A 19,854-nucleotide genomic window follows, 5' to 3' on the forward strand; every position below is an offset into this window, starting at 1 on the left:
GACTCTGTCTCCAAAACAGTAAAAAGTGGAAAGTGCTAGAGGACGTCATCTAATATTGAGCTCTGGCCTCCACACATATGTATACACACACACACACAAAATAGTCAAGTTAACTTATTTCTTCTCCTTTTGCCAACTATTTTTATTGGGTTAAAATATTCTTTGATGAGCAGAAATTATTTATGTGGAGAGTTCAGAAAACCAACTTGTGACTATTTGCCTTGTCTTTGGTTACAGCCACGATTACACACATTCCTTCTAGTAGTGTTGGAAGTCTAAGAGGCTGTTAGCTTGCAAATCTGTCTCTCTGTTTATATCCAATCACAGGAAAAGGTACAGGGTGGACAGTGATCTCTTTTCAATGTAACATCTTTAGGACAGTTCGAATACTTTCTCCCGAATGCACCAGGTGAAAGGCTTTGTTAATTTGGTCCAAGGACTCATTGCCAGTAATGAAGTCATCAACTTTTATCTTGTTGGACAGATATTCAGACATCAGCTTTGGGATGCTCTCTACACTCTTCCCTCCTCCAAAGGCAGCCCCTTTCCATGTGTGTCTTGTCACTAGGTAGAATGGACAAGTGGCGATTTATTCTCCTGAAACAGCTACGCCTACCACCACACGCCTCCACAACCTTTGTGGACAGCCTCAAGGACTGCTCTCACACCCTTCACATTGCCAATACATTCGAAGAAGTAGTCCAGTCCCCCATCTGTCATTTCAATGAGTACTTACTGAAATCTTGGGGGTTAATACATTCAGAGGATCCAAATTCGTTGGCCATTGTGAATTTATCTTTATTGAAGTCGATACCCAGAATGCACCAGCCACTTTACATCCCATGGTCAGCACCAGTTCCACTCCTTCTGGGACAAAGATGGAGCAGGTAGAACCAGGCTCTGCCTTGGCAGTGTTCACAGCAACACTCTAACAGGTTGAGATGCCACAACCGATAAGGCAGGCTTTATCCAAAGGGGCTGCAGGATCAATTTTAGCAATGGAGATGGAGCATACTTGGAGATGTGCCGGTTCCCATGATAGGAAAAATAGACTTCCCTTTGCAGGTAAATCTGCTAGTGCCATCTGGCATTAATCCTTACCCCTGAGTGACTCTTATCTTCTGGCAAATGTTTGTTTTAGGATTCAGACAAAATGTAAAACGGGATGACAGTATCACCTGCCTTCAGCTTAGTAACCCCCTCTCCAATGGTTTCTACAATTCCAGCACCTCCATGTCCCAAGATCACTGGGAAACATCCCTCCTGATCAGCTCTACTTGGGGTAAAGGCATCAGTGTGACAAATAGCATTGGAAATGATCATAATTTGAACTTGATGAGCCTTTGGAGGTGTTACTTCTATCTCCTCTATAGAGAGAGGCTTTCCAGCGTCCCAGGTGACTGCAGCCATGCACATGATCACCTAGTTGTCCACTTTTGCAAGTTTGGATCTGCACACCGATCATCCACCTATTTCTTCTCCTTAAAGAATGTGTGCTACTTTAAAAGATTATCTATACATATGTATCTATCTACATACCTATTGGCTATTTAGGAACTATTATGTCTACACTCAAGGCTATATGTTTAATATTATAGTATTCCATTTTGTGTTCTTAGCTGATTAATAACATACCTTTGTACAATATGAGAAATTCTAGAAAGCAGTAACATAAGCATTCTGTGGCATACAGATACATGCAACCATATCTAACTTTTTTACATGGGTTCTGGGAATCAAGCTCAGATCAAGAGATTTGTGTAGCAAGGGCTATCCCACTGAGCTATTCCTCCAGCCCATAATTATATGACTCTGTAAAAGTAGAAATAAAAAAGCTACACCACAATTGATGAAGACTTTATTAGATACATTCTGACACATCCTGTATTTCTTCACTCAGTCTCAAAGCATGATCATTTTATAATGTTTAGGAGCAGATATTATTTGCTATGTCAACGATTGTATAATTGTAATTGATATTTTTCTTACTACTTTGTCCACCTTTTATTTGACAGTGTTCATGAAAATGATGGCAATAGTCATTCTGTGGAATCTTCAGAGTAAAGCCCATGCCGGCAACATCTTAAAAGGCACTCAGGGAAATAAATGTTCTTAAAATGTTTACTTATAATATGAATAATAGATAAAAAGTAAATGTTGTCAGTGATTCCCAAGAAAACACAATGTGGGGAAGACAGACACATGAAGTATTAGGAACTGGGAAACAAATCTAAATCTGAGCACTCAGGGACTTTTGTAGCTGTTTACATTACATAAAGACATATGGGAAAACTGCTAAAATTACACAAAGCAACCAACCAATGCAAAAATAAAATCCATTAAAATCACACAGGATCTGGCATAATTAAACCAAACATTTCTTTAATGAAAGAATCACTGTTGTTTTGTTCTTGTAAATTGCCAAGAAAATCCTTCCTCAGCCATCAGGAAGGGGTCACAGAACATTTCCCCCAGAGGTAAAATGGGTTACCAATGCTCATTCCCTCATCCACTTATATTCTCCTAGTGTTTGTTGTTTGTTTGTTCATTTGTTTTTTGATTTTTGAGGCAGCTCTCTCTCTTCCTGAACTGTGAAGGGGAGAACATGAGCAAACTTTATGTGGAATGTCATCAGGGAAGAGCAAAAATACTTCTGTCCTGTCCTGTGTTGTGCAAACAATCCCATCTCAGAGGCCCTGTGTCTCTCCTGGGAGCACTCAGCCTCTGGACAGGATTTGAAGTTCAAGACGTAGAACCATATACCTGGAAAGCTTGGCCTAAAGTTAGTAGAACTGTTTGGGAAGGATTAAGAGGTGTGGCCTTGTTGAAGGATATGTGTTACTGGGGGGGGGGGGGGGTGTCAAGATTTAAAAAGATTGGCACCATTTCCAGTCTCTGTAATGATGTAAGGAGCTAGTAAAACATTCTAGTACAATATAATAAGTAGACGTATGGATACCGACAAGAGGAACTTTAAACTGGGTTCTGAGGGGTAACAAAAAGCCCACAAGAATATCACTTGATTATGGTCTTAGGTGAATTTTCTGGATATCAGAGTCCATATGCCCAAAGTTAGTTGGCTTTTTTATGTGTTTCCACAACAATAAATCTGATCCACTACTAGCAGGACATAAGTTTTGAAGAGATTGATGGGAGATGGACATTTTAGGACATCAACATGTTGCCTTTCTGTAGCATAATCTATAACTTCAAACTTACATTTCTCTGAAGTCTTGTCATGTTAAAATTCATCTTAAGTATCTCCAGGCAGAAACCCCTAGAAATGACCTGTTTCTGGGCTGTGTATACATTATAATAATCTTTAGGTATGTTCTCATGTTTTACTGTCCTGATTTTTACAGCTGTATATTAAATCTTAAAATCATGCATAGCAACTCCTTGATCTTTGTTATCTCCAAACAGAAAAGTAATAGTTTCATGTATATTGCACAAGCCAGAGCTAGTCTGATTTTAAAACCAGAATGTAGTGGTTTGAGTAAGAATGGCTTCCATAGGTTCATATATTTGAATGCTTGGTCCCCAGTTAGTAGAACTGTTTGGGAAGGATTAAGAGGTGTGGTCTTGTTGAAGAATATGTGTTACTGGGGGGGGTGTCAAGATTTAAAAAGATTGGCACCGTTTCCAGTCTCTGTCTCTGTCTCTCTGCCCCCTCCCTCTTTCCCCCTCCCTCCCTCCCTCCCTCTCTGACTCATAGCTTTGTCTCACTACATAAGCTCTCAGCTCCTGCTCGAGTGCCATGCCTGCCTCCCTGCTGCCATTCTGTCTACCATAAAGTTATGAACTCTAGCCCTCTGAAACTGTACATGTCAAGTTAACTCTTTTGTTCTATAAGTTGCTTTGGTCTTAGTGTCTTATCACAGTAATAGAAAAGTAACTAAGACATGGACAATGAGCACAAAGAAAAAGTCTTACAGACTAATAACAAATAAATATGGGCACAAACTTGTTTTTATCAGCAAATAAAATCTAGCAATATATAAAGAGAATAGTACATTTGACCAAGTAGATTTTATTTTCTGATGAACTCAAATTTGTTTTGACAAGTCTAAAAACTTTTCATTTTCTTGTAAGGTTTAAAATAAACTTTTTTAACTTCAACAAATTCCTGCCAGGATTTTGATTGGAATTAGATTCAATATGATGATCAAATTAGGGCAAATGATGCCCAAACAATAATGAGTTGCTTAACTCATGAAGACATATTATATTTTTCATTGATCATTTGTTTATTAGTTCATGTTTGATTCTTCTCTGCAATGTGTTAAACTTTAAAATAGTGCATGATCTGAAAATTTAACCATGGATATTTCACATAAATAGATGCTCTTGTAGATGGTGGTGTCATTATATGTATATTAATATTTCATGTATTTTTACTTATTATATTTCATTGTTTTTATTTTTTAATTTTCATTGCCTGTATAAAAACAGAGCAGAAGTAACAAAGGCCAACTCTTAAAGTAGAGATCATATTTAACAAATGCTTCACTCAAAAAAGATTCTTAGGAACTAAATAAGCTTATGCAAAGATGTTCAACATGATTTTTAGCCATTAGGGAAATGGAGTCATTAAAACTGCAGTATAATTCCACCTTTCATCTATTACTGAAGCTACTATTTATATGAAATGCTAATAATCCAGTACTTTTGGTAACAGAATACTTAGAATTCATATATATATATATATATATATATATATATATATATATATATATATGTCAAAACTGCATAATCATTGAAGAAAACTACTCAATAGGTTTTTATATATTTAATCATCCATTTACATATCATCTATGAAGCTCATTGCTAGGTTTTTGTCAAATTGAAGTATAGCTTACATTTATACAAAAATCTGTACATGAACATCTACAGCAGCTTAATTATAATTGCCAAGGATGGCACATAAGGGGATATTTTTAGTGATGAGTTTTCATCATCACTAAAATACCTGGCATCTTAGTTATGCTGGTAATTACCTGAGTGTACAATTTTGTCAAATATCATTAAAATGTATATTTAAGATGGAAAAGTTTCTTCTATGGTAACCATACCTCAATAGACTTCACTTAGAAATGCTGTAGTCATTTGTAAAATTACTACAAGGAAGGTGATTTTTAAGAGGGGCTGGAAAGCTGTGCCTGAAGAAGGAAAATAGAATTATTAAAATCCACAAGGACTTTGATTTCCCAGGATTCAGTTTAATGAACAATGCTGTGTTGATCACAGCTTCAAGAGCACTTGCGTTACTTTACCTCTTGTTTTTTCCATCCATACTTTCAAAAAGATTGAATTTCCTGCCTCCTAGAGAGGGAAAGAAAAGCTATAGAGCAAACAAGAATGACGCATCACTCCTCACAGGGTTCATTCATATCTTTTATGGAACAAATTCCGTTTTCAAGATGCGAGCATTTCTTAAGTTTTATTTGGAAAGTCATTACCTGATGAACAATTCTTGTTCAAGAGTACCTTATCTTGACAAAGCTCTCTTTAAGTCACATCTATCTATTTCTTCTGAACAAAACACTGGTTCTCACTACAGAACAAATAACATCACAGTATTCTAGAACTCTGGGCGGGTGGGGGGGAGAAACTGTCTTATTTTAAATAACAAGTCATTTTATAGACAGAAGCTAGTGAAGCAACTGTAAATGATACATGGAATGCCTTTCACCCAGCATATATGCACCTACCAAAAATTAGTTTCAATGTCTATCATCTCTGTAATTCTGACATGTGAAAGACATTATTATCTTAATGTCATTATTATTTTAAATATCATGAGTTTCATAAAGATGATGCATGTGAAGACATAGATATTTAAGGAATAACTCAAATAAAAAACACTGGTGAAGATTATCACAATACCATAGGGTGTGTGTGTGTGTGTGTGTGTGTGTGTGTGTGTGTGTATACACATATAGTTATATCTGCCCTCATTGGTTTAAAAATACATAAAATCATTCCCAGTCTATGAAATGTTTAGGAATAAGTTTGCATTATTATTCAAGTCTTTATTTAATTTGCTTATTTATAGATTTTCCTTATTAAAGGCACCTTAGGACTCAGAAGGAAAAGGGAGGGGTACAATTTTAAAGACTGCAGGACCAGAACCCTCTGAGCTGTGTCAAGTTACAAACAGCCATTCTTCACAGGGTAACCACAAAAGGAAAAATGGAATTCCTTACCAGATGGTAAGAGCTGACAACAAAATGCTGTTAAAATTGTTTTCTAATATATATCAAAGATAATCTAGATCAGGTAGGTACAAGTGAAGGGATAGATACAGAAGTAAAGGACTACCAAGAAATATGAAAGACTTTCCTGTAAAATTTTAGAGTTAATAAGTAAATATCATGAATTTGAAGCAAGAAAGGTATGTGACATAGGCTTCACATACAAATATGAAAACAAAAACTTATATTTTCATCAACTACAACATAATTTATCATTTTATTCATAGGGAAAAACTGATGTTTTGAACATTTTAAATCTGTATTACTTTTTTAATGTGTAGATGCAATATATGTGTTACAATTTTAAAAACTCAAAAGAAAAATAAAATTTCAAGAACTTAGTGAAAATTGTATTATTTGCTAAGAGGGAATATAGCAGGAATAATAAACACAAATGCACAGAGGGGCAAATTATTTCAAGGAGTAAGAGAAATGAGTTGTGTAAGTAACCATGTGGTGGCCTGGTTTTTAACTCACTAGAAATAACAAAGTATACTGTTCTTTCTAAATTCTACAGAATCTACAATCTCTACTTTAGGGTGTGTGTGACAGAGAGAGAGAGAGAGAGAGAGAGAGAGAGAGAGAGAGTATTTACTGGAACATGGGCAACTCATCTGCTGCTATATCACTAAAAATGATGATATCTCCTTCCTCCTAGCACCCATTAACTGCCCCTCAGTGAAAGGCAGGGTCTTACGAGCCACTCTCCCTACATAATGAATGGTGACTGGTCCAACCTTGTGCAGGTCTTGTACAGGTAACCACTGCTGCAGTTATCTTTTGATGTTACCATGTTCTCAGCACTCCTTCCCAATCTCTCTTCTCTAATGTTCCTTGAGCCTTGGAAGAGGTGGGCTAGAATTTGTAACAACAAAGTGGAAACTCATTCCTCATTATTTAAAATAATATTGAAGTTTATTAAGACAAAGTATTAGAAGATGTTTCATGTAAAAGACTAAAGTTTCCCTTGAAAATAAAAAAAAAAATGACACGAATATCCATCTGACTAGCACAGATTAGGTGTGATCCACTCTAAATATCAGACCTTCTCCAACTTTCTTGTCATGTATCACATGTATTTTTCCTTGGTATGTTTGATAGAGTATTTATAGGAAAAGTTCACAGGCTTCAACTCCAATAAGACGTGAAGTTAGCAACCTTTAATGTAGCTTTTTCTAAGTCTCATTAACATGACAACTATTAACAATTTAAAACATACCAAAAAAAAAATCTAGGCTTTAATCTCAGCACCTGAAAAGAACTGACATTACAACGCTGCCGGAAAGGTCTGGAGGAACAGCTTAGCTTCAGATCACAGGACAATATGAACAAAAGTAGTCTACATCTATACTATTAGAAATTGGATACCTGAGGTCAGAGAGCACTTGCCTGACAAGCATGAAGTCTAGGGCTTAGTCTCCAGCATCACAGACAAAGTTGGTCAATTGCTAATAACAATGTACTATGTTCTTAAAATTTTTTGAGTATAGAAATTTTATGCAATCATACCACACAGAAAAGACATATACTGGAGTGATGCATATGTCAATAAGCTCCATTTAGCCACTCCACGATGTACACATATTTCAAAGCAATGTATTATGCAAGAGTAAGTACAAGAGTAAAAATTTTAGAACCTCTCCAACCAACCAGATCCTTCACATTCTTCAGGATATGGCCCAACAGTCCTCATCCTTCATCAAGGAAAATTATCTTTGCAACAGTTAGAGACCATTACAGAAAACCACAACTGATCAAAATGCAGAGGTGTAGAGCTCCGTCCCAAAGGATACATCTACAACACGGTTCCCACACCTGAAAGATCATTGTGGAAGAAAGAAAGAAAGAAAGAAAGAAAGAAAGAAAGAAAGAAAGAAAGAAAGAAAGAAAGAAAGAAAGAAAGGAAGGAAGGAAGAAAAAAAGACAGAGAGAGGAAAGAAAGAAAGAAAGAAAGAAAGAAAGAAAGAAAGAAAGAAAGAAAGAAAGAAAGAAAGAAAGAAAGAAAGATTGTAAGAGTCAGAAGAACAGAGTTTCCTGTGAGATCATCTCCTAGTAATGTCAGAAGCTACACCTATAAAGTCTCACTAATATGACCATCCAACTGTAGCAGGAATCTTAAAAGTTCTTATTACTAAAATCAAACCTGTGGCCAGTTATTGGGGTGAATGCTGAAAGGTCAGAGAAGCAGAACAAGCCACAGCTAACTTCACCTGGCCAACTGCTCAGCTGGTCTTGTTTCCTCAGACTGGAAGCTTTTGTGTCCTCATCCCAATGGCTCTCAGCTGAACTGCTGCTCGAAAGCCTGAAGCTTAACCAGCTAAAAGCTTCTAGTTTCTGGTCCTCACGCCTTATATACCTTTTTGCTTTCTACCACTACTTCCTGGGATTAAAGGCGTGAGTATGCTTGGCTGTATCCTTGAACACATGAATTTCTGCCTCTGGAATGCTAGGATTAAAGGCATGGGCAACCACTGCCTAGCCTAAGTATCTAGTGGCTTTTCTGTTCTCTGATCCCAGATAAGTTTATTAGGGTACACTATATTTGGGGGAACACAATAACACCACACCCAACCATGAGCTAAATAAGGACAACACCAATAGGCATGCCAAGTGGATGGGGGAAACTCCACAAGGAGTCAACCCTAGAAAAAGAACTATAGGAAACTAAGGAATGCTGAGAGCAGGAGAAGGTCTTCCCCTGGGAAGATCACATCAATTGGTTATCCCATACCAAATGTTCAGCCTGGAAAACATACATAAAAGTAACATTATACAGACTGAATTGGGTTGTACTTATGTGTTTGGAAATACACACACAAAAAAAAAAACACCACAAAACAACAACAACAATTAAACAATTGGGGCCATGATCACATCAATTGGTTATCCCATACCAAATGATCAGCCTGGAAAACATAAATAAAAGTGTTGGTATTAATGGATTTTTCAGAACCTCTCAACATAGTAACTGACTCTCAGTATGCTGAAAGAGTAGTATTACATATTGAGACTGCAGAATTTATCCCTGATGCTTCAGAATTAACTTCACTATTTATTCAATTACAAGATACAATCAGGAAAAGGAGTCATCCTTTATATATAACTCACATTCGATCCCATACTGGTCTGCCAGGCCCTCTAGCACAAGGCAATGATGAGATTGATAAATTATTGATAGGAAATGTGCTGGTGGCCTCAGAATTTCTTAAAAAAACATCATGTTATGTGAGGTTGAACTGTTGACCTTGTGTACATCCTGCTTCACAAATGAGTCTGTCAGGTACGCTAAGCCTATAGGCTGAAGATGATGCCCCAACACTGTAGAGAAACATCAGATGACTGTCCAAGCAGCTGGCTGTTTCTGTTAACTCACAATTTTTTGGAAGTTGCTTGCATGTACTTACTGTTTTTATTTTTGTTAGCTAATATTATTTCCTTCTTGGGTCTCTGAGGGAGTTGAAGATTAGTTACAATTGAAGATTAATTAGGATAGAAAGTGAATTAGATACAATAGGATAGATAATGGAATTATTTTCTCTGAATTTGTCAAATATAAATGGACTAGACATTGTTTAGGTATTTATTACCTGTATATATTGTATATAGTTATTGTACTTTTGTATATAGTTTTTCTTATGTTAGTTATAAGCTTTTTCCTTTTTTTCTTTTTATTAAAATAGAAAAGGAGAAATATGGTGATATTTTATTTGTATTAAAATGTTATTTGTATGTTAATAAATAAAGTTGCCCGGGGGTCAGAGCTATTAGCAAGCCATAGGAAAGCTGGGTGGTGGTGGCGTACGCTTGTAATCCCAGCATTTGGTAGGCAGAGCTAGGTAAGTCTCCGTGTGTTCAGGGATATAGCCAGTATTGGATACACACGCCTTTAATCTCAATACCAACCATAGAAGACCTGGAGGTTTATACAGACAGGCCGTGATGAGGCGGTCATGTGGTTGGGTTTACAACCAATGAGAAGGCAGAACAGAAAGTCTATATAAAGACTTTAACACAGGAAGTAGCTCTCTTTCAGAGAGGTAGGACCACTGCAGGAGGAAGAGTAAGGTTTTTGCTCTTAGCTCTGACCTCTTGGCTTTCTTCTTTGCATTGGTTCTGTGTTTCTTATTTAATAAGACAGTTGGCTACATTTACATAAAAGAAACATTATACAGACTGAATTGGGTTGTATTTATATGTTTGGGAATACACACACACACACACAAAAAACACACGAAACAAGAACAACAACAAGTAAGCAATTGGGGCCATGAATTTGAAAGTGAGGAAGGAGGGTTTGGAGGGAGGAAAAGGAAAGGGGGAAATGATATAATTATATTTTAATCTCAAAACTTAAATTGTTAAATGTTGGAATTTGTTCCTTTCACATATTTAAAGTTCTCTTATGAAGCTTTTCACAGCCCCTCAATGTGTAGCCTGCCATACTACCATTGTTTTCCCATAATCAGAAACGAGAAGTCCATGTTTAACCGCTGTAGATTCTGAGATACATGCACTCTCCAACAGCTGAATTCTGTAACATGAAATGAAACAAAGTCCTGACCGCAATTCAAGTTCTTGCCCCATCAAAATCAGCTTCCTGTGTGTTTGCTGCGAAGCCTGGAGAACAGAATGCTATGATTTTCACGGTGTCGTTTATTCTGTTGCCTCAGGACAAGTGAGAGTCTGCTACTGAAAGCTCTTTGAAGTAGAAGTGCTAAAGATAAAAGCGTAATAGGCAAACGGAAGTAGACACTGCACTAGTCTGAAAAATAAGCATCAGGCATATAGACAGAAAACAGAAGCAAGGTCAAATTACACGGGAGCCAGCAGCAAATGTATGCCAACAAAAATGCTTTGAACTGGAGTCTCAACAAAACTAGTTAATAAGTACGACTACAGAAATGATAATGATGGAACAATGTCTAGAAAATGTTCAAGGAAATCAAACCACCTTGGGTCTGAAATAAAAGGGAGACAAGAAAAAAATCTCTGGAATTCAAGAGTAGAAACAGAAACTACACAAAATCTGAAGAAGTGGCTAGGAAATCCATTCAAAAGCAGGAAGGACCAAAATATTTTTCTAACAAAAAAATAAGAAAATGCTACAGTGATTTTAAAAACCTGGAAATATTCACAATAATCAAAGCATAAATAGTTTAACATAGAAAAAAGAATGAATATAAAATAGGCAAATTTCAAATAATTTGTTGACTCAGAGTAAGGTCTGTGACTCTAAACTGAATCGACTTTTAGATTATTTTTAAAAACAGATTTATTTTTCTAATGTACTCTATCCTCTCTGGCTCTTACACTCTTTCTGCCCCTGTCTCCATGGCGTTTCCAGAGCTCTGAGGGAAGATATTTGATGGAGACATCTCATTTAGAGATGAGGGTTCCAAGGTGTGTGTGTGTCTCTCTCTCATTCTCTCTCTCTCTCTCTTTCTCTCTCTCTCTCTCTCTCTCTCTCTCTCTCTCTCTCATTCTCTCTCTCTCTCTCTCTCTCTCTCTCTCTCTCTCTCTCTCTCTCTCTCTCTCTCTCTGTGTGTGTGTGTGTGTGTGTGTGTGTAATGTCTTTCTTTGGGTCTCTTTATTTGTTCCTATCTGCTGCAGGAGGATACTTCTCTGATGATGGTTGAATAAGACACCAGTCTATGAGTATAGCAGAATATTAAGAATCATTTTATCACTACTTTTTTTAGGACCAGCATTTGAGCCTTCTAAATCAAGTGGGCAAAGTTCATTAGAACACACAGAGGCTGAGGCAGCAAACACAGGAGCTGAAGATGTCTGCACCAGGTCCTCTACACATACCTCACGGCTTCCAGTTTAGTGCTGTATGGGACTTCTGAGTGTGCGAGTGACTGAGTCTCTGACCCTGGTGCCTTCCCTCGGTCTTTTTCTTCTGTAGGATTGCCTTGTCCAACTTCAATGTGATGGTTTTTGTTTTATTGTATTAGACTTTATGTTGCTTTGTTTTGTTGTTATCTCTTAGAAGACTGTTCTTTTCTGAGAGACAGGATGGGAGTGGATCCTGGTGGGAGGAAAGATGGGGTGCAATTGGAAGGAGTAGAGAGAAGAGAAACTGTAATCAGGACACATTGTATGAGAAAAGAATTTATTTTCAATAAAAGGGGGAATTTTTTTATTTTTTCTTTATTAGGACATTTTTAAATTAATTTTATATACCAACCACAAATCCTCCTCTCATCCCTCCTCCCACTCCCCCACAGCCTCCTCCCCCAACCCATCCCCCATCCCCTCCTCCAAAAAGGTAGGCCTCCCATTTATTTTTGTTTTCTGTGTATGGGTTTTCTGTTTGCATGTACCTGTGCACCACATGGGTGCAGTGCCCACAGAGGCCAAAGAGGGTGTCAGATTCCACAGAACTGGAGCATGTGGGTGCAGCAGTGCCAACCCAGGTCCTCTCAAAGAGCATCCAGTGCTCTCAACCGCTAAGCCATCTCTCTATGTCCCTGATTTTCAGATTTTAAGCACAGACCAAAATTCATACTCAGAATGTCTGGCAAAATTTTTGAACTACAAAGTTTAAGTTCACTAACAAAATCTTAGCATTAAAAAAAGGCAATTATCAAAATGTGATTATTATCAACATATCATGATGTTACTGATATTGTCTGTGCAGTTCTGGATGAAAATACACAAGGGGAAAATGATTATATAAATTTTTGTAAATGTTTGTATTTTTTCTTTTATTACATTTTTTTATCATGGATTTAGTTTCATTTTAACGCTTTAGTTAAAATAGAAGTACATCACTTTTCCCCTCTCTTTCCTCCCTCCAGCACCCCCAGATACCCTCCCTCCAACCTCTCCCATGCTCCACCTCTCAAGCTGATAACCTTTTTTTTTTTACATATGTAAGTGTGTGTACAAATATGTAATGCAACCTGTGAAATCTACTTTTGTTGTTTGTATGTATGTGGTTTCACAGCTGATCACCCTTCATTGGGGGTGATTCAATAAGAGGAAGGGGCTAATTCTCCTTCTTCAAGAATCTATTACTTGCCTATAGTTCTATGTGCATGAATGAGACCCCACAAACATTACTTCTCCCCTTTCCTTTCCTCTGGTCAAATCCTCCCATGTGCCCCCTCACTCCCTCTCAAATTGTTATTCTTTTATAATTGTTATTATAATTATTATATATATTCATAAACATGTAAAAAACCAACCTACTGAATCAATTTAGTGTGGTTTTGTATGTATACGATGTATATGATTTTTATGTATATGATTTCAGGCCTGGCCACTTTGTACTGGATAACCAATTAGAGGTTTCATCCCTGGGAGTGACTCATCTTCTCTCTCTCAGTAGTCATTTAGTTGCCCATAGTGCTTTGTCTAGGGGTTGGACCCTGTGAGATTTCTCTGCATTTGTATGTCTATTCTCATTATGTGTTCAGGTCTTATTTAGGCATCATGTTGTTGAAATATCACGGGTGTAGCTTCCGTGACATTTCTAGGAGACAAGATCTCAGAGCAGACTCCCTGGTCCTCTGGCTCTTACAATGTTTCCACCTTCTATTCCAAAGTGTTCGCTGAATCTTAGGTGCAATCTTGTGTTGGGGCTGTACTCTACAGGGTCCATCGATATCTGCATCATGACCTCTTGTGGTTTTTCTGTAAAGATAAAGAGAAGCTTCTTTGTTGAGAGCTTTGGTGAGAAATATAATTATCTGTGGGTATAAGGTTAAGTTTTAGAATGTGGTTAAGGATTGCACTAGTTTAGTAAAGTGATAGTAGTAGATTCTCCTCTAAGATCCAAGACCTCACTAGTCTCAGATAGTTGGATATGTTTCTAGTCTAGGCATCATTTCCCTCCTGTGGAGTGAGCCTTAAGTCTAATTTAAATAGCTGTTGGTTACCACCAAGATGTAAGTGCCACTACTGAACCTTTATAGGTGTTTTGTCATGCTGGTCATTGCTATAATTTATTGGCATAACAGTTGGGTAGGACTACTGATTGCTTCCCTCCATCAGCAGCATACATAGTACTTTCAGGGACTATAAAAGCTGGACTGCAGTAAAGAGACTTTCAGGTTATCTCCAGATCAAATCATCTGAGTCCTGTGTCCAATGTGTGCAGTGTCTTCATGTAAGGACTTACCTTCGACCTCTGAGTGGCAACCAAGGGCAACAGCATCAGCCTATATTGTTTTGGCACCCCTTTGGACTAGCCTGATCAATGAATTCAAGTGGAGGCTTCTCATGCCTGGTACTGGAGTTTTTGTTATAGTGTATATGGCTCTTGTGGGAAGCATTGTCATCCCCTGATGTAACTTCACTTAATACTTAATACACATATGTGTACTTTTTATTATGTTAGGTAAATATGAAATGGCATGATTCCTTAAGATACTATCAAACATCTTCAGTGCTATTTCTTCCCTCCTCCCTTCCTCTCCTTCTGTATTGGACTCCCTCCCCCTCACAACTTTGTTTTTTTAAAGTTGCAACTGGAGATGTTCATAACCAGTTCCAATGTAAGAAGATACAGGTTTAATGTAAATACATTTCATTTATTATTTTAAGTAAAAGTGCTTGAAGGCATTGCTCAAAGAGTTCCCTGGCAGCATAAATATTTGCTCCAATTGTAGACAGTGTTTTGCAGTATATGGTATAACAGAAGACTGCCTGAGCATAGAAAGGTTACTGGTGTTTTGCTATTGATCTCTAGTCTCATGAAATAGCTGAATTTTATTTTAGTGGTTCTAATATGCTCTTAATAGATCATATTGGCTACAGTTTGTGGACAATCATATCACCTGCAAACAACAGTATTTTATTTTGTGCCTTTGAGTTTTTACCACTTAATTCTATTTTCATCCTGATGACATTGACTATAAGTTATTGCTGTCATACAAATTTGTTTCAGAAACATGTTAACAGTCTTTGGTGTCTGAATCTATAGACTCAATTGATTTCACTGCTCAACTCTGGTCCTTGAGAATTTGGTTTCTAAAAATTCAGGTTCATTTTTTCTAAAAAATTGGTTCATTCAAAAATCAATGGAGGTAAATATAAGAACATTTTGGTCTGTTCGTTTACTGTTTTATAAAGGAAGGTACATTTTGGAACTCTTTTCCAATATTGGCTTATTTTTATTTGCTCTCATCCACTATGCTTACTGTGACACTTTACTCCCCATGGGAGGCCTTACCTTTTCGGAGGAGAGGATGGGGGGGTGGGCCTAGGGGGAGCAGGAGAAGGGATGAGAGGGGTATCTGTGGTTGGTATGTAAAATGAATAAAAAAAATCTTTATAAAAAAAGAAACTGTCTTTTGGATAGTTTACAGGATGTACGTGGTCATCAAATGTGAAGCTACAGTGTGATGATACATGGCTGGATTTGTCTTGGGTGTTACAGGATACTATGAACACTAGAGAGCTAAGAACAAAACAATTAGATAATTACTGACTTGGAAAGTAGTTTCTGTTAACTTGGAAAGTAATTTTCAAGTTCTGGAATGAGTCTTGAAAACCATGAATCTAAAAGACTACTCTAAGTTTTATGAATGTCCTTTAGATAATTGAAGGAGAGGGTAAGGTGTTATGCCTGTTAAATCTAACATTTTTAGAAGAATGCTCATAGTTTTTATATACTTTTATTTGTATCTTAAAAATAATAACTTTTTTATAGACTTAAGGTACTTAGTGGGGGGATGTCAGAGGACAACTTGGGGAAATTGGTTCTATCCGTTCATCATGTGTGTCCTGGGAATCAAACATGGGTGGTCAAGCTTGACTACAGGAGCCTTTACCTGGTATGCCAACTGGTCAGTCTTATAAGCCATACTTTGAAAGTTTTACTATCCTTAATTTAAATATAGCAATTGACAAAATTATGGCTACAATGTGATGTTTCAATACATGTTACTTATTTCTTGGTTTTTATTTTTATTTTTTGAGAGTATCTCATTTTATAACTCAGGATGAACAGGAATTGGTTACTCTAGCTAGCTGGCTGGCTCTAGAGAGCCCCCTTGTATGCATCCAGGGGGGGCAGAGTATAGGAGACTGCCCCCTCTGCCCAGTGGCATGTTCTGGAGACTCGAACTCTCATCATCAGATGGTTTACACAGCAAGTGTTCTATCCAGTGGGCCACGCCCTCAGCTCCTAAAAGACTTTTTAAAAGGCTATTTCATCTTAATTTTCTAGAAAGACGTTATTATGATAGATTTCGTCTTTCAGTGTTGATACGTCCAATTTAGATCCCTTCCCATTTAACTATATGGAAACCACAATGTCAGCAATCCATAATTTACATTTAAATTTGATAAATTACTTCACATTATTCCCATTTATTGACTTGCCCAATATTAGTTTGTTCTGATCTAGAAGGCCATGATTCTGGTATTTATTTGCTTAGAATTTTAATAGGTTCTTTTTTTGTTCTTTTTCGCTTTATTTACTTACCCAATGATAGATTTTCTCATATTCAACTTAGTTTTCACTTTGGAAATTTTAACTAGAATAAAAAAGGAAAATTTTTCATATTACAAACCCCGCACCCCAAAACAAATTTTAAAAATCACTCAGATGGGTCAAAGTGACAGTCAATCATATTGAGTGACTTCATGGCTGATTCTTATTGCACTAATATCAGTGGAATTTTAAAGAAAATCCAGCTTTCACAATCATATGTCAAATCATTTTACTGTAATGCTATTTTATATGTAAACTGTATTGCTATACATAAAATAAAGCATGGTGTTTAAAATAAATTTTAAAGCCAGGCAGTGGTGGTGCACACATTTAATCCCAGCACTCAGGAGGCAGAGGCAGGTGGATCTCTGTGAGCTCAAGGCCAGCCTGGGCTACAGAGTGAGTTCTAAGAAAGGCACCAAAGCTACACAGAGAAACCCTATCTCAAAAGACAAAAAATAAAATAAATAAATAAAATTTAAAAGATATGAATTAAATTTGTTTAAAATGAATCAATTTTTAATATACAATTTGAGTTGTCAATGTTTATTTGAATTTTTGGATCTGTATCTGTAGCTAATACTTGATTTTCCAAATTGAGTATTAAGCTGTCCTGAAACAAATGGGAAAATCTTAGTTTTTCTCTTTGTTATTAATATTTGTCTTATTTTCCTTCAAAAACACATTTTTCTTCATGTTATTAATGGGAGTCCTTTTGTGAAAAACATATTTATCTATGCCTCCAGGTGGAAAATTTGGCATTCTCATGATTGGATTTTCCTTCATGACCAACACTTTTTTTCTTATTAAATGAAAGGTATGATAACATATATACAAATGTATGTATTTATATGTGTGTGTTTCATGTGCATGTGTTTGCATGTGCATGTGTATATATATTTGTATGTACATATGTGTGTGCATGTGTGTGTATGTGTGTGTGTATATGCATATGTGTATGCATGTGCATATATGTATATATGTGGCTGTATGTGTGTGCAAGCATGTGTGTGTATATATATGTACATGTGTACATATGTATGTGAATATATATATATATATATAGTGTGTGTGCATGTATGTGTACAAACACACACATACAACTAAGTGAAGCATATGAATTTAGAAATACTTAGGTGGTATTTCTAAATGAGGATGAGGTTTCCAAATTCCCTCTTAGTCATTATTTCCTTCCCCCTTTCTTCTTCTATTCCTATGTGTCCCCCGAGTTTTATGACTACTGATTTTATAACTTTTCCTTTTCAGCTTGCCATATATTGATGCTTCTGTCAGCAATACGATATACTTCTCTGGTAGTAATAGACAAAGAACAGAGCATGCAAATTCGCTTAAATCTCACTAAGTCAGCACTTTTGCAATAATCGTGCATATTCTGTATGGATTTTCTTTTCATAGATGTTTAAGTTACTCGGATCTGGGCCACAGTAGTGGAGGGTAAATTTTAGTTTGGAATGATTACAAATAATCTATAATAATTTTAAAAGTCATATTATGTTTATTTATTTATTACATACATTGAGATACATGGGTGCCGTGGTATGTACTCAATGGAAGTCAGGTAAAAACTTTCACCATGTGGAACCTGGGGCTTGAACTTATGTCATTAAGCTTGGTGACAAGTGTCTTTATTCACTGTGCCATCTCACTGGCCCACAATAATCTCTGGTATTCTTTTACGTATAGTGACAGTCCTATGCAAGCATTATTCTAAGGTACACACACTCATATACCCTACCAGTAGAACAGCTGCTTTGTAGACACTGTAGTCTACAAACATTCCAATGAACTACATAAAGTCAAAATGCTTTCCAAGCTACTCTATCAACTTACCCTTCCATTATCAGATACGAGTTTCTCTTGCCAGTATACTTGCTGAAATATGACTTTTTCAGACTCTTCTTTTTGGTCTGTTTTCTTATATCTTCTGGAGAAGCTGCACTACCTGGTTGAAATTTTCTTTGTATGATCATTGCTATGGAACTGTTTCTCTTTTATATATTTCCTACAGGGGCTAAGATCTGCCTTACACTCGTTTCCTGACTGTATCAAAAGAAAATTGGTGTAAAGCTGGAAATGGAACAAGTTTGGGTTAGAATCTTGGCACTGATTTTTATAAAATGGAACCACTTTTGTTTCCTATGAGGTTATAAGGATGAAATTATGCTGAATGAAAAAAAAAGACACAAAAGAGCACACTCCATATGCTTCCATTTATAATGTATTTTAGAGGAACTGAATTTATTAGATGTATGACCTTAGAATAATCAAACTAATTCTCTGAACCTAGTTACCTTTATTTAAAATGGAATTAATATCCACTTCAGTGGTTATTTTAGAATTAAGGTATGTCGTATAAATTATAGCCTCAAACACAAAACCTCATCCATATTGGAAGCCTAATGTCCCTCTGTCTCTTTTGTTCACTTTCACTTTTTGTTACTTTACATAACAATTACCAGACACCTGTGGGCTGAGACCCTGGTGTCTGCTCCCGCAGACAGACGGGAAGGCAGACTTCCCTGTTTCCTGATGTTTTTACAGATTTTAAAAACCACAGGCTGATTTTATGAGAAATCTTTTTTAAAATAGCGCATCTCTTAGAACTATTAGTGTATTTTAGAAATGTAAATTGTTCCCCATTGATGATATTGTTTCCTGACTTCTGAATAAATTTGTTTGTATTGTGTTTCCACGCAATTTCATTAAACTAGGCTAAAGCAATGGTTCAACTATTCTCTGCTACAATGTTACAAAATTCTTATCGACTTCCCATTTGTCCTGATTTTTTTAGACAATAAGCTTTCGTTTAAGAGTTTCCAAACAGCCACCCCTACACCACTGATCACACATGTGGACCCATATATCAAGAGTGTTCCATTAGAGACAGCTAGAGAACAAAGCTAGTAAGGCTCAATGTTGCCAATATCCTATTTCTTCTGTTTCTATTTCCATTGCATGACTCACAAGGGAAAACTGACTAACTGGTTTAGAACTTTATTCCACTTATGCTAGAAATATCTTTGCAGGAAAAAAAATGCATCAGATTAGATAAAAGCAGTTTTGAAAACCCTGTGCTCATTTTGAAATTTAGGGAGCAATTATAAAGAATGCACAATTATTAACTTTGAATTT

At 36.5% G+C, this 19,854-nt stretch overlaps 1 pseudogene; it reads right to left on the reverse strand.

Annotated features, from left to right (window-relative positions):
• Positions 1-358: 358 nt before the first annotated feature.
• On the reverse strand, positions 359-18,692 carry LOC131923181 (alcohol dehydrogenase class-3-like; annotated as a pseudogene).
• Between the last annotated feature and the right edge of the window lie 1,162 nt (positions 18,693-19,854).

Source organism: Peromyscus eremicus, chromosome 13 (genome assembly GCF_949786415.1).
Source record: "Peromyscus eremicus chromosome 13, PerEre_H2_v1, whole genome shotgun sequence".
NCBI lineage: Eukaryota > Metazoa > Chordata > Mammalia > Rodentia > Cricetidae > Peromyscus > Peromyscus eremicus.